The sequence below is a fragment of the Somniosus microcephalus genome, chromosome 3 (assembly GCF_052327205.1).
Source record: "Somniosus microcephalus isolate GS21.2 chromosome 3, FLI_Smic_1.0, whole genome shotgun sequence".
NCBI classification, from domain to species: Eukaryota; Metazoa; Chordata; class Chondrichthyes; order Squaliformes; family Somniosidae; genus Somniosus; species Somniosus microcephalus.
In genome coordinates this window covers 203,038,549-203,051,870 of record NC_140989.1, presented here as the reverse complement: position 1 = coordinate 203,051,870, position 13,322 = coordinate 203,038,549, and positions in this window count along the sequence as shown.

The following is a 13,322-nucleotide window of genomic DNA, read 5'->3' as shown; positions in this document are numbered from 1 at the left end:
ATGGCACCCATGCTGATGGAATAGATGGCAGGTGAAGTAGAGATGACAGGAGCGACCGGTGATTGGTGAGAGGTAATGCGCAATGTTCCCTCTAAGGGGCACGGGTGGGCGCCGATTTGTAAGGTCGCGCGCGGTCAAATTCCCAGGGCGGGACCCAACGGCCACAGCAAGCCAGCAGAGAGCAAGGGACACAGTGTCACTGGGGGCGGGGCGGGGGGAGAGTTTCATCTGATTGGCTGCCAGCTCTTACACAGTGCCATCAGTATGTGTGGATTGCAGGAGGTGAGCAGGCTCTGGGCCCATTTTAATGGCTGTATAGGACACAGTGTGTGTGGATTGGAGGAAGTGAACACGCTCTGGGCCCATGGCAGAGTGGGATTCAGTGTGTTTCGATTAGAGAAGTTGAGCAGCTCCTGGGCCAATGGCAGGGTAGGAGTCAGTGTTTGTACATTGGAGGAGGTGAGCAGTCTTTCGGCCAATGGCTGGGTAGGAGTCATGGTGTGTGGATTGGAGGAGGTGAGCAGGCTCTGGGCCAGTGGCACGGAGCAGTCAGTGTGTGTGGATTGGAGGAGGTAAACAGTCTTTCAGCCAATGGCTGGGTAGAAGTCAGTGTGTGTGGATTGGAGGAGGTGTGCAGCCTCTGGCCAATGGCAGGGTATGAGTAAATTTGAGAGGATTGGAGGAGGTGAGTAGTCTCTGGGCAAATGACCAGGTAGAATTGCTGTGTGTGTTGATTGGAGGAGGTGGGCAGGCATTGGACCAATGGTTGGGTAGGAATCAGTGTGTGTGGATTGGAGGAGGTGAACACGCTCGGGCCCATGGCAGGGTGAGATTCAGTGTGTACTGATTAGAGAAGATGAGCAGCTCCTGGGCCAATGGCCGGGTAGGAGTCAGTGTGTGTGGATTGGAGGAGGTGAGCAGGCTCTGGGCCAATGGCCTTGTGAGTGTCAGTGTGTGTGGATTGGAGGAGGTGAGCAGGCTCTGGGCCAATGGCAGCGTAGGAGTCAGTGTGTGTGGATTTGAGCGGGTGGGCAGGCTCTGGGCCAGTGGCTGGGTAGCAGTCAGTGTGTGTGGATTAATGTTTAAAAATAAGAGTGCAACAGAAAATGGGGCCAAAACAAGAAGAAATGGTAAAAAAATAAAGGTAAAAGCTCTATAACTGAATGCATGCAGCATTCGTAACAAGATAGAGGAGTTGACGGCACAAATAGATACAAATGGGTATAATCTGATTGCCATTAAAGTGACATGGTTGTAAGGTGATCAGGGCTGGGAACTGAATATTCCAGGATATTTGACAATTCGGAAGGAAGCACACTATCTTGGATCTGGTACTGTGTAATGAGACAGAATTAATAAATGATCTCATCGTAAAGGATCCTCTAGGAAAGAGTGATCATAGCATGGTTGAATTTCATATTCAGTTGGAGGGTGAGAAAGTTGTATCTCAAACCAGTGTCCTGATCTTAAACAAAGGCAATTACAATGGCATGAGGGCAGAACCGGCTAAAGTGGACTGGAAAAACAAATTAAAGGGTAAGAAAGTTGAAATGTAGTGGCGGACATTTAAGGAGATCTTTCAAACCTCTCACCAAAAATATATTCCAGTGAGAAAGAAAGATTTTAAGAGAAGGGAGCACCATCCGTAGCTAACTGAGGAAGTAAAGGATGGTATCAAATTGAAAACAAAGGCATACAATGTTGCCAAGATTGCTGGGAGACCAGAAGATTGGGAAAATTTTAAAAAGCAGCAAAGGATGACTAAAAAAATTATAAAGAGAGAGATGAATTATGAGAGTAAACTGGCAAGAAACATTAAAACAGATAGTAAGAACTTCTACAGGTATATAAAAAGGAAGAGGGTAGCTAAAGTAAACGTTGGTCCCTTAGAGGTTGAGACTGGGGAATTAATAATGGGGAACGGGGAAATGGCAGAGACTCTGAACAAATATTTTGTATCTGTCTTCACGGTAGAAGACACTAACAACATCCCAATAATGGATAATCAAGGGGCCACAGGGAGGGGGGAACTAAAGACAATCACTATCACTAAGGAAATAGTACTTGGTAAAATAATGGGACTAAAAGACGACAAGTCCCCTGGACCAGATGGCCTGCATCCCAGGGTCTTAAAAGAAGTGGCTGCAGAGATAGTGGATGCATTGGTTGCAATATACCAAAATTCCCTGGACTCTGGAGAGGTCCCAGCGGATTGGAAAACCGCAAATGTAACACCCATATTTAAGAAAGGAGGGAGACAGAAAGCAGGAAACTATAGACCAGTTAACCTAACATCTGTCATTGGGAAAATGCTGGAGTCCTTCATTAAGGAAGCAATAGCAGGGCATTTGGAAAAGCATAATGCAGTCAAGCAGTCAGCATGGTTTTATGAAAGGGAAATCATGTTTAACAAATTTGCTGGAGTTCTTTGAGGAGGTAACGAATAGGGTGGACAAAGGTGAAGCAGTGGATGTGGTATATTAGATTTCCAGAAGGCATTCGATAAGGTGCCACATAAAAGATTACTGCATAAGCTAAGAGTTCACAGAATTGGGGGTAATATACTAGCATGGATAGAGTATTGGCTAACTAACAGAAAGCAGAGAGTCGGGATAAATGGGTCATTTTCCGGTTGGCAAACGGTAAGTAGTGGGGTGCCACAGGAATTAGTGCTGGGGCCTCAACTATTTACAATCTACATTAATGACTTGAATGAAGGGACCGAGTGTAATGTAGCCAAGTTTGCGGATGATACAAAGATGGATGGGAAAGCAAGGTGTGCAGAGGATGCAAAGAACCTGCAAAGGGATATAGACAGGCTAGGTGAGTGGGCAAACATTTGGCAGATGGAGTATAATGTGGGAAAGTGCGAGGTTATACACTTTGGCAGGAAAAATAAAAAAGCAAATTATTATTTAAATGGAGAGAGATTACAAAATGCTACAATTCAGAGGGACCTGGGGGTCATTGTGCATGAAACCCAAAAAATTAGCATGCAGGTACAGCAAATGGAATGCTGGTCCTTATTTCAAAGGGGTTGGCGTATAAAAGCAGGGAAGTCCTACTACAACTGTACAGGGTATTGGTGAGACCACACCTTGAGTACTGCGCACAGTTTTGGTCTCCTTATTTAAGGAAGGATATACTTGCATTGGAGGCAGTTCAGAGAAGGTTCACTAGGTTAATTCCAGAGATGAGGTGGTTGACTTATGAGGAAAAGTTGAGCAGGCTGGACCTATACTCATTGGAATTTAGAAGAATGAGAGGTGATCTTATTGAAACATATAAGATACTGAGGGTGTGGTAAACCACTGTTTGTATTCCTGTTTGTCCTGTTTGTATTCCACTGTGTACATGCCTGGACATGCCTCGGCTGACTCCTCCCACAAGTCCTAGTATAAAAGTGGCTGCTCCCCAGCCCTTTGTATTCCTGGACCGGTCGACCACTCGAGGCAGACCTTCATTCTTTTTGTTAATAAAAGCCTTTAGTTACTCTTCTAACTCTCAGTCTTTTATGAGTAATTGATAGCGCATCAATTTTATTAACAAAAATTTTTATAATGGAGAAGATCCTCACACCAGCATGCCTGGACTTAGATCATCGGGAGGCGGACTCATCCACCAAGTTTACTCACTGGCTTAGGTGTTTCGAAAAATTCCTGACCGCCTCCGAAGCAATCAAATCGGAAGAGGACAAACTGGCTGTCCTGACCTCCAAAGTGAACCACCGAGTGTACTCGGTCATCCAAGACGCGACCTCGTACGCGGATGCTATCAAGCTCCTCAAGGACCAGTATACGCGCCCAGTGAACGAAGTGTACACCAGGCACCTTCTGGGGAGTCGTAAACAACAACCTGGGGAATCGACCGTGGAATACCTTCAGGCACTGTCAATGCTTGGCCGGGCCTGTGGGTGTAAGGATGTAAAGGCCGCCGTGTACACAGAGGAACTTATCCGGGACGCTTTTGTAGCAGGCCACAGATCCAATTACACCCGACAGCGACTGTTGGAGCAGAGTAACCTCGACCTCAACAAGACCTCTGAACTCGCACTATCATTGGATGCAGCCTACCAGGGCATGGATGCCTACTCCTCTGCACCGTGGACGCCGCGGGGAATGACAGCCTGGGACACGGTAGGACCGCCTCATAGTGCCGTGCCACCCCAGCCACACCCCAACAACGGCCCAACTACCGCAGCAGTGTCCCAAGGCCAGACAGCAGTGCCCCAAGGCCAGAAATGCTACTTCTGTGGCCAGGCAAAACACCCCAGAGCGCGCTGCCCGGCGAAAAACGCGATCTGCTCGGGCTGCGGGAAGAAGGGACACTACGCTAGCGTCTGCAGGGCCAAAGCCACCCCGAACCCCAGCAGCGCCGCGTGTGGGCCATGCGGGCCGCCATCTTGGGCCTCCCCGGCCATGTGCGAATCACCGGTACAGCAGCCATTTTGGACGCCTCCAGCCACATGGGGATCATGGACGCCGCCATCTTGGACGACAGCCGGGACGCAGCAGGCCCCCGACACCGCCTCATCTGATACCCGCAGCGACACACCGACCCCTACGCTGGCATCCGTTACACTGGACCAAGCGAGACCGCACCAACTGGCCAGTTCCACAATGGACATTAAGGTAAATGGTCACGATACAATCTGCCTTTTTGACTCTGGGAGCACGGAGAGCTTCATCCACCCCGACACGGTGCGGCGTTGCTCTCTCCCAGTCCTGCCTGCGCAACAGCGGATTTCTATGGCCTCTGAGTCCCAGTCGGCGGACATCAGCGGCTACTGCGTGGTGACACTCATAGTAGACGGGACCGTGTACGATCATTTTAAACTTCTGGTCCTGCCTGACCTCTGCGCTGCCGTCCTGCTGGGGTTAGATTTTCAGTGCCACCTTAAAAGTGTTACGATGGCGTACGGTGGACCCCTACCCCCACTCACAGTCCGCAGCCAGCAGCTTCCAAATTGCCCGCCGCGCACCAGGTGCAACCTCTCCACACTCAGAGTCACCCCCCCACCACTGTTTGCTAACCTCACCCCCGACTGTAAGCCCATCGCCACAAAGAGCAGGCGATACAGTGCCGGGGACAGGGTTTTCATTAAAACCGAAGTGGAGCGGCTCCTGAAGGAAGGGATTATTGAGGGCAGCACCAGCCCCTGGCGAGCCCAGGTTGTGGTCGTTAAGACCGGCGAGAAGCAGCGCCTGGTCATCGACTACAGCCAGACAATAAATCGCTACACCCTGCTGGACGCCTACCCACTCCCCCGTATAGCTGATATGGTCAACCAGATCGCGCAGTACCGCGTCTTCTCGACCATTGACCTGAAATCAGCGTACCACCAGCTCCCCATCCGCCCTGAGGACCGCCAGTACACTGCCTTTGAGGCAAACGGCCGCCTCTATCACTTACTTAGGGTTCCCTTTGGCGTCACCAACGGGGTCTCCGTCTTCCAAAGGGAGATGGACCGGATGGTAGATCAAAATGCGTTGCAGGCCACTTTCCCATATCTGGACAATGTGACCATCTGCGGCCGTGACTTGCAGGACCATGACGCAAACCTCGAAAAATTCCTCCGCACCGCCCAACTCCTAAACCTGACATACAACAAGGAGAAGTGCATATTCCGCACAAACCGCCTCGCCATCCTTGGCTGTGTTGTGGAACACGGAGTCATCGGCCCCGGCCCCGACCGGATGCGTCCCCTTATGGAACTCCCACTGCCTCAAGGCCCTGAAGAGGTGCCTAGGGTTTTTCTCCTATTACGCCCAGTGGGTCCCCTACTATGCGGACAAGGCCCGTCCGCTGATCAAGTCCACCTCTTTTCCCTTGACGGCAGAGGCCCGCTTAGCCTTCCACCGTATCAAGGAGGACATTGCCAAAGCCACCATGCACGCAGTGGACGAATCCATCCCCTTCCAGGTGGAAAGCGACGCGTCCGACTTTGCCCTGGCCGCTACCCTCAATCAGGCGGGGAGACCCGTGGCCTTCTTTTCACGAACCCTCCAAGGCCCGGAGACCAGACAGTCCGCTGTTGAGAAGCAGGCCCAGGCGATTGTGGAGGCTGTGCGTCATTGGAGGCACTACCTGGCCGGAAAACGATTTACCCTGCTCACTGACCAGCGTTCAGTTGCTTTTATGTTTAACAACAAGCAGAGGGGCAAAATCAAAAATGACAAGATCTTGAGGTGGAGAATCGAACTTTCCACCTACAACTACGAGATCTTGTACCGGCCCGGGAAGCTAAATGAACCCCCGGACGCGCTATCGCGTGGCACCTGTGCCAGCGCGCAGATCGATAGACTGCGGGCCCTCCACAATGACCTCTGCCACCCGGGGGTCACCAGGTTCTTCCACCTCATCAAGGCCCGCAACCTGCCTTACTCTATTGAGGAGGTCAGGACCATGACCAGGAACTGCCAAGTCTGCGCTGAGTGCAAACCACACTTTTATAGACCAGACAGGGCCCACCTGATAAAAGCCACTCGCCCCTTCGAGCGCCTGAGCGTTGATTTTAAAGGGCCTCTCCCCTCCTCCGACCGCAATGTGTACTTCCTCAATATTATTGATGAGTACTCCCGTTTCCCGTTCGCCTTCCCCTGCCCGGACATGACCAGTGCCACGGTCATTAAATGTCTGAACAACCTCTTCACCCTGTTCGGCTTCCCCAGCTACATCCATAGCGACCGGGGCTCATCGTTTATGAGCGACGAACTCCGTCAGTACCTGCTAACTAGGGGTATTGCCACAAGCAGGACCACCAGTTACAACCCCCGGGGGAACGGACAGGTGGAAAGAGAAAATGCGACAGTTTGGAAGGCCGTCCTGCTAGCCTTAAAGTCTAGGGGCCTTCCAACCTCCCGCTGGCAGGATGTGCTCTCCGATGCGCTCCACTCTATTCAGTCACTGCTCTGCACTGCCACTAACGCCACCCCTCATGAGAAAATGTTTGTCTTCCCAAGGAAGTCCACATCGGGGACATCGCTACCGCCATGTCTGATGTCCCCAGGGCCGGTCCTACTGAGAAGACACGTGAGGACCCATAAAACGGACCCCCTGGTCGAGAGGGTCGACCTCCTCCACGCCAACCCCCAGTATGCTTACATTGCATACACGGACGGGCGGGAGGACACAGTCTCCATAAGAGACCTTGCACCCTCGGGGGCCGCAGTAACCCACTACTCACTACCACCCCCCCCCACGATCCGATATCCAGCCCCAGCAGACGGCAGGCCTGGGCCCCACGACCCGCTCGACATCTACGAGGACGACACACCTGTGCCACAGCCTACGCTGGACTCGACGCCGGAAGCTTCACTACCCCTGCCGTCGCCACGCCGATCACAGCGGCAGACAAGACCTCCGGAGAGACTCCAATACACTAACTTTTAATACACTTCACCCCGCCGGACTCAATTTTAAACAAGGGGTGAATGTGGTAAACCACTGTTTGTATTCCTGTTTGTCCTGTTTGTATTCCACTGTGTACATGCCTGGACATGCCTCGGCTGACTCCTCCCACAAGTCCTAGTATAAAAGTGGCTGCTCCCCAGCCCTTTGTATTCCTGGACCGGTCGACCACTCGAGGCAGACCTCCATTCTTTTTGTTAATAAAAGCCTTTAGTTACTCTTCTAACTCTCAGTCTTTTATGAGTAATTGATAGCGCATCAGAGGGGGCACGACAAGGTAGATGCAGAGAGGATGTTTCTCCTCGTGGGGAAATCTAGAACTTGGGGGCATAGTTTCAGAATAAAGGGTCGCCCTTTTAGAACTGAGATGAGGAGGAATTTCTTCTCTCAGAGTGTCGTAAATCTGTGGAATTCTCTGCCCCAGAGAGCCGTGGAGGCTGGGTCATTAAATACATTTAAGGTGGAGATAGACAGATTTTTACAAGATAAGGGAGTGAAGGGTTATGGGGAGCGAGCGGGGAAGTGGCTTTGAGCCCAAGATCAGCCATGATCTTATTGAATGGTGGAGCAGGCTCGAGGGGCCAAGTGGCCTATTCCTGCTCCTATTTCTTATGTTCTTATTTTCTTATGATTGGAGGAGGTGAGCAGTTTTTCGGCCAATGGCCGGGTGGTCGTCAGTCTGTGTGGATTTGAGGAGGTGAGCAGGCTAAAGGCCAATGGCTGGGTGTGAGTCAGGGTGTCTCGTTTGGAGGAGGTGTGCAGCCTCTGGCCAATGGCAGGGTGGGATGCAGGATGGGGCCCAATTCACATACGGACCAGGTCAAACAAGGCTATGACATCGCACCAACACTCTTCTTGATCTTCCTTGCTGCAACGCTCCATCTCACCCTCAGTAAGCGCCCCGCTGGAGTGGAGCTAATCTACAGAATAAATGGGAAACTGTTCAACCTCCATCGCCTCCAGTCCAGATCCAAGGTCGGCCCATCCTCTGTCATCGAATTACAGTATGCAGACGATGCTTGCACCTGCATACACGCTGAGGCCAAACTCCAAACCATCGTCAACACATCACCGAAGCGTACGAGAGCATGGGACTTACACTAAACATCCGTAAGACAAAGGTCCTCTACCAACCTGCCTCCGCCACACAGTACTGCTCCCCGATTATCAAAATCCATGACGAGGCCTTGGACGTGGACCACTTTCTATACCTCGGGAGCCTACTGTCAACAAGGGCAGACGTCGATGACGAAGTCCAACACCATCTTCTGTGTGCCAGTGCAGCCTTCAGTCGCCTGAGGAAGAGAATGTTTGAAGACCAGGACCTCAAACCCAGCATCAAGCTCATGGTCTACAGAGCAGTAATGATACCTACCCTCCTGTATGCTTCAGAGACATGGACTATGTACAGCAGGCACCTCAAAGTTCTGGAGAGGTACCACCGACACTGCCTCTGCAAAACCCTGCAAATACATTGGCAGGATAGGCGCACCAATGTCAGTGTTCTTGCTCAGGCCAACATCCCCAGCATCGAAGCTTTGACAACGGGGAGGTTTGCTAGCACTGTTGGGGGGGGTTTAAACTAACTTGGCAGGGGGATGGGATACAGAGTGGAGCTATAGTAGGGGGTGATTTACAGCCAAATACGGAGGAAAAAACAAGTCAGCTGGGAAGGCAGAGCAAATATGTGAAGGCAAAAGGGAATATGGCAGGGCTGGAAGGCATTTATTTTAATGCAAGGAGTTTGCAAATAAGGTGGATGAACTGAAGTTGTTGTTGAACACATGGGAGTACGATATTGTTGCTATCACGGAGACATGGTTGAGGGAGGGTCAGGACTGGCAGCTCAATATTCCGGGGTATAGAATCTTCAGGCGAGACAGAGGGGGGTGTAAAAGGGGAGGGGGTGTTGCAATATTAATTAAGGAGTCAATTACTGCTGTAAGGAGGGACGATATATTAGCGGGTTCCTCTAATGAGGCCATATGGGTAGAACTTAAAAACAAAAAGGGGGCAAGCACTTTGCTGGGAGTGTACTATAGGCCCCCAAACAGTCAGGGGGAGATAGAGGAACAGATATGTAGGCAAATCTCAGAGAAGTGCAAAAATAATAGGGTAATAATAGTGGGGGATTTCAACTTCCCAATATTAATTGGGATAGTCAGAGTGTGAAAGGCTTAGAGGGTGCAGAATTCTTAAAGTGCATCCAAGAGAGCTTTTTGAGCCAACATGTAGAAAGTCCTACAAGAGAGGGGGCGGTACTGGACCTAATTCTAGGGAATGTAGCCAGGCAAGTGGTGGAAGTGTCAGTAGGAGAGCATTTTGGCGACAGTGACCATAATTCGGTGAGATTTAAGGTGGTCATGGAAAAAGACAAAGACGGCCCGGAAATAAGGGTTTTAAATTGGGGGAAGGCTGATTTTAATATGATAAGGCAGGATCTGGCCAAAGTGGACTGGGAGCAGCTACTTATAGGAAAATCCACATCAAAACAGTGGGAGACTTTCAGAAGGGAAATAGAGAGAGTACAACGCCAACATGTTCCTGTAAAGGTCAAGGGTGGGACCAACAAGCAAAGGGAACCTTGGATGACAATGGATATACAAAAATGCATTAGGAAAAAAAGGGGGGCTTTTGGCAATTACAAAAGAGTAAAGACGGAGGAAGCCCTAGAGGAGTATAAAAAGTGCAGGGGCATACTTAAAAGAGAAATTAGGAGGGCAAGGAGGGGCCATGAAATAACACTGGCAAGCAAAATAAAGAAAAATCCTAAGATGTTTTATAAGTATATTAAGGGCAAGAGGATAACCAGGGAAAGGGTTGGGCCCATTAGGGACCAAAGTGGCAATCTGTGTGTAGAGCCAGATGATGTAGGCGGGGTTTTAAATGAATTTCTTGCATCTGTGTTCACTATGGAGAAAGACGATGCAGACATAGAAATCGGGCAAGGGGACTGTGACATACTTGAACATATTAGCATCGAGAGGGAGGAGGTACTAGCGGTTTTAGCAGGCCAAAAAGTGGATAAATCCCCAGGCCCGGACGAGATGTATCCCAGGCTGTTGTGCGAGGCAAAGGAGGAGATTGCAGGGGCTCTGACACAAATTTTCAGAACCTCTCTGGCCACAGGGGATGTACCAGAGGACTGGAGAACAGCTAATGTAGTACCACTATACAAGAAGGGTAGCAGGGATAAACCAGGGAATTACAGGCCAGTGAGCCTAACATCTGTGGTAGGGAAATTATTGGAAAAAATTCTGAGGGACAAAATTAGTCACCACTTGGAGAGGCAAGGATTAATCGGGGATAGTCAGCATGGCTTTGTCAAGGGTAAATCATGTCTGGCCAATCTGATTGAATTTTTCGAGGGGGTGACTAGGTGTGTGGATGAGGGAAATGCTGTGGATGTGGTTTACATGGACTTCAGTAAAGCTTTTGACAAAGTCTCGCATAGGAGACTGGTCAAGAAGGTAAGAGCCCATGGGGTCCAGGGTGCCTTGGCGCGTTGGATCCTAAACTGGCTGAGTGGCAGGAGGCAGAGGGTGATGGTCGAAGGTTGCTTTTGTGACTGGAAGCCTGTGTCCAGTGGGGTACCTCAGGGATCGGTGCTGGGTCCCTTGCTGTTTGTGATCTACATTAATGATTTGGATGAGAATGTAAAAGGTATGATCAGTAAGTTCGCAGGTGACATGAAAATTGGTGGGGTGGTAAATTGCGAGGAGGAAAGCCTCGGGCTACAGGACGATATAAACGGGTTGGTCAGATGGGCGGAAAAGTGGCAAATGGAATTTAACCCTGAAAAGTGTGAGGTGATGCATTTTGGACGGACAAATAAGGCAAGGGAATACACAATGAGTGGTAGGACCCTAGGAAGTACAGAGGGTCAGAGGGACCTTGGTGTACATGTACATAGATCCCTGAAGGCAGCGGAACAGGTAGATAAGGTGGTTAAAAAGGCATATGGGATACTTGCCTTCATTAGCCGAGGCATAGAATATAAGAGCAGGGAGGTTATGATGGAGCTGTACAAAACACTGGTGAGGCCACAGCTGGAGTATTGTGTGCAGTTCTGGTCGCCTCACTATAGAAAGGATGTGATTGCTTTGGAGAGGGTGCAGAGAAGATTCACCAGGATGTTACCTGGGATGGAGCGCCTCAGCTATGAAGAAAGACTAAACAGGCTGGGGTTGTTTTCCTTGGAGCAAAGAAGGCTGAGGGGGGACCTGATTGAGGTGTACAAAATGATGAGGGGCATCGATAGGGTGGATAAAGAGGAACTTTTCCCCTTAGTAGGGGGGTCAATAACAAGGGGGGCATAGATTCAGGGTAAGGGGCAGGAGATTTAGAGGGGATTTGAGGAGGAACTTTTTCACCCAGAGGGTGGTTGGAATCTGGAACTCACTGCCTGAAAGGGTGGTAGAGGCAGGAACCCTCACTACATTCAAGAAGCATTTGGATGAGCACTTGAAATGCCACTGCATACAAGGCTATGGACCAAATGCTGGAAAATGGGATTAAACTGGACAGGGATTGATGGACGGTGCAGACACGATGGGCCGAAGGGCCTCTTTCTGTGCTGTAAAACTCTATGACTCTATGACTCTATGACAACGCTCGATCAGCTCCGATGAATGGGCCACATCGTCCGCATGCCCGATACGAGATTCCCAAAACAAGCGCTCTACTCGGAGCTCCGACACAGCAAGAAAGCCCCAGGTGGGCAGAGGAAACGCTTCAAGGACACCCTCAAAGCCTCCTTGAAAAAGTGCAACATCCCCACCGACACCTAGGAATCCCTGGCTGTAAGATTCGAAATTTTCAGTAATTAATCACGCAAGAAAATAGGGTTAATAAGACAGTTTATTGACCAAAGGAAGCTTGTACAGAAAAACCTTTGATAAAAGGGCATACAAAATGGCCGCCAGACCTCGTGATCAGTTTCTGGGACCATTTGATTTCTGTTACTGCAAGCCAGACAGGCTTGTGGATTGAGGACAGTAAGCCCGCGAAAGCCAGTATCGGGAAACCGAAACTCATGGAACTGAGCATACATATTAATTAGATTCTAAGTACAGGACAGTTTTGGGTCACAGGATAAGGCCCATGAAGAAATGGGCGGACAATTGAATGAACACTTAAACCCCTTTACTGTACAAAGGAAAACCGTTTAACAGCCATCAAGGGCAATCTCCAGACCGATCAATATACGAACCGAGTTACGGTGACAAAGAAAAAGACATTATCGGCCCAGGAAGGCCAGTTAAGCTATCACCGGCTCCCGTTACAAAGACAAAGCGCCCCTGCAGAGATTTCTGACCGCCAAAAATATTACAAAGACTGGACTTTGATTTGGCGGGAGATAAGACTGTCCCAAAAAGGTATAACTGTGGATTGAAAGGTCCATCAGGGCGCTTCGCTTCAGATTCACACTTCGGGAACACGATTCAGTAGTTACGATTCGATTCAGGACGTCTCTTCTTTTGAGAACGCTTCGGGACGGACTCTTCGGCCAAACAAGGCTCGGCCATGACGGGAAGGCGAAGGAGGGTGGCCCGGGTACCTTTGTCGGGAGATCATCGACGACCCAGGCCAAAGGAGAAGACACCCTCGGGAAAAACGACAATCCAGGCTGGAGAAAAGGACACTCCGGGCCTAGCACTCCAGTGCCTCAACATCCCATTCGGTAACGGACCTTCCATGTGCATCCATTTCTACAACATCACATCGGTAGCAGAGTCTCCAAGGCGCATCCAGTTCTTCGGCAGCCTTTCAGTAAAGGTAACACAGGTTTAACGGATTCATCCATGACAAGCGCTCATCAAGGCTGTATCTGCTGCTTCATCGCGTAAGAAAAAACAAACTGCGCCAGAAGCTTCCAAATCCACGTGACGACGGAAAGCTGTGCCAAAAGG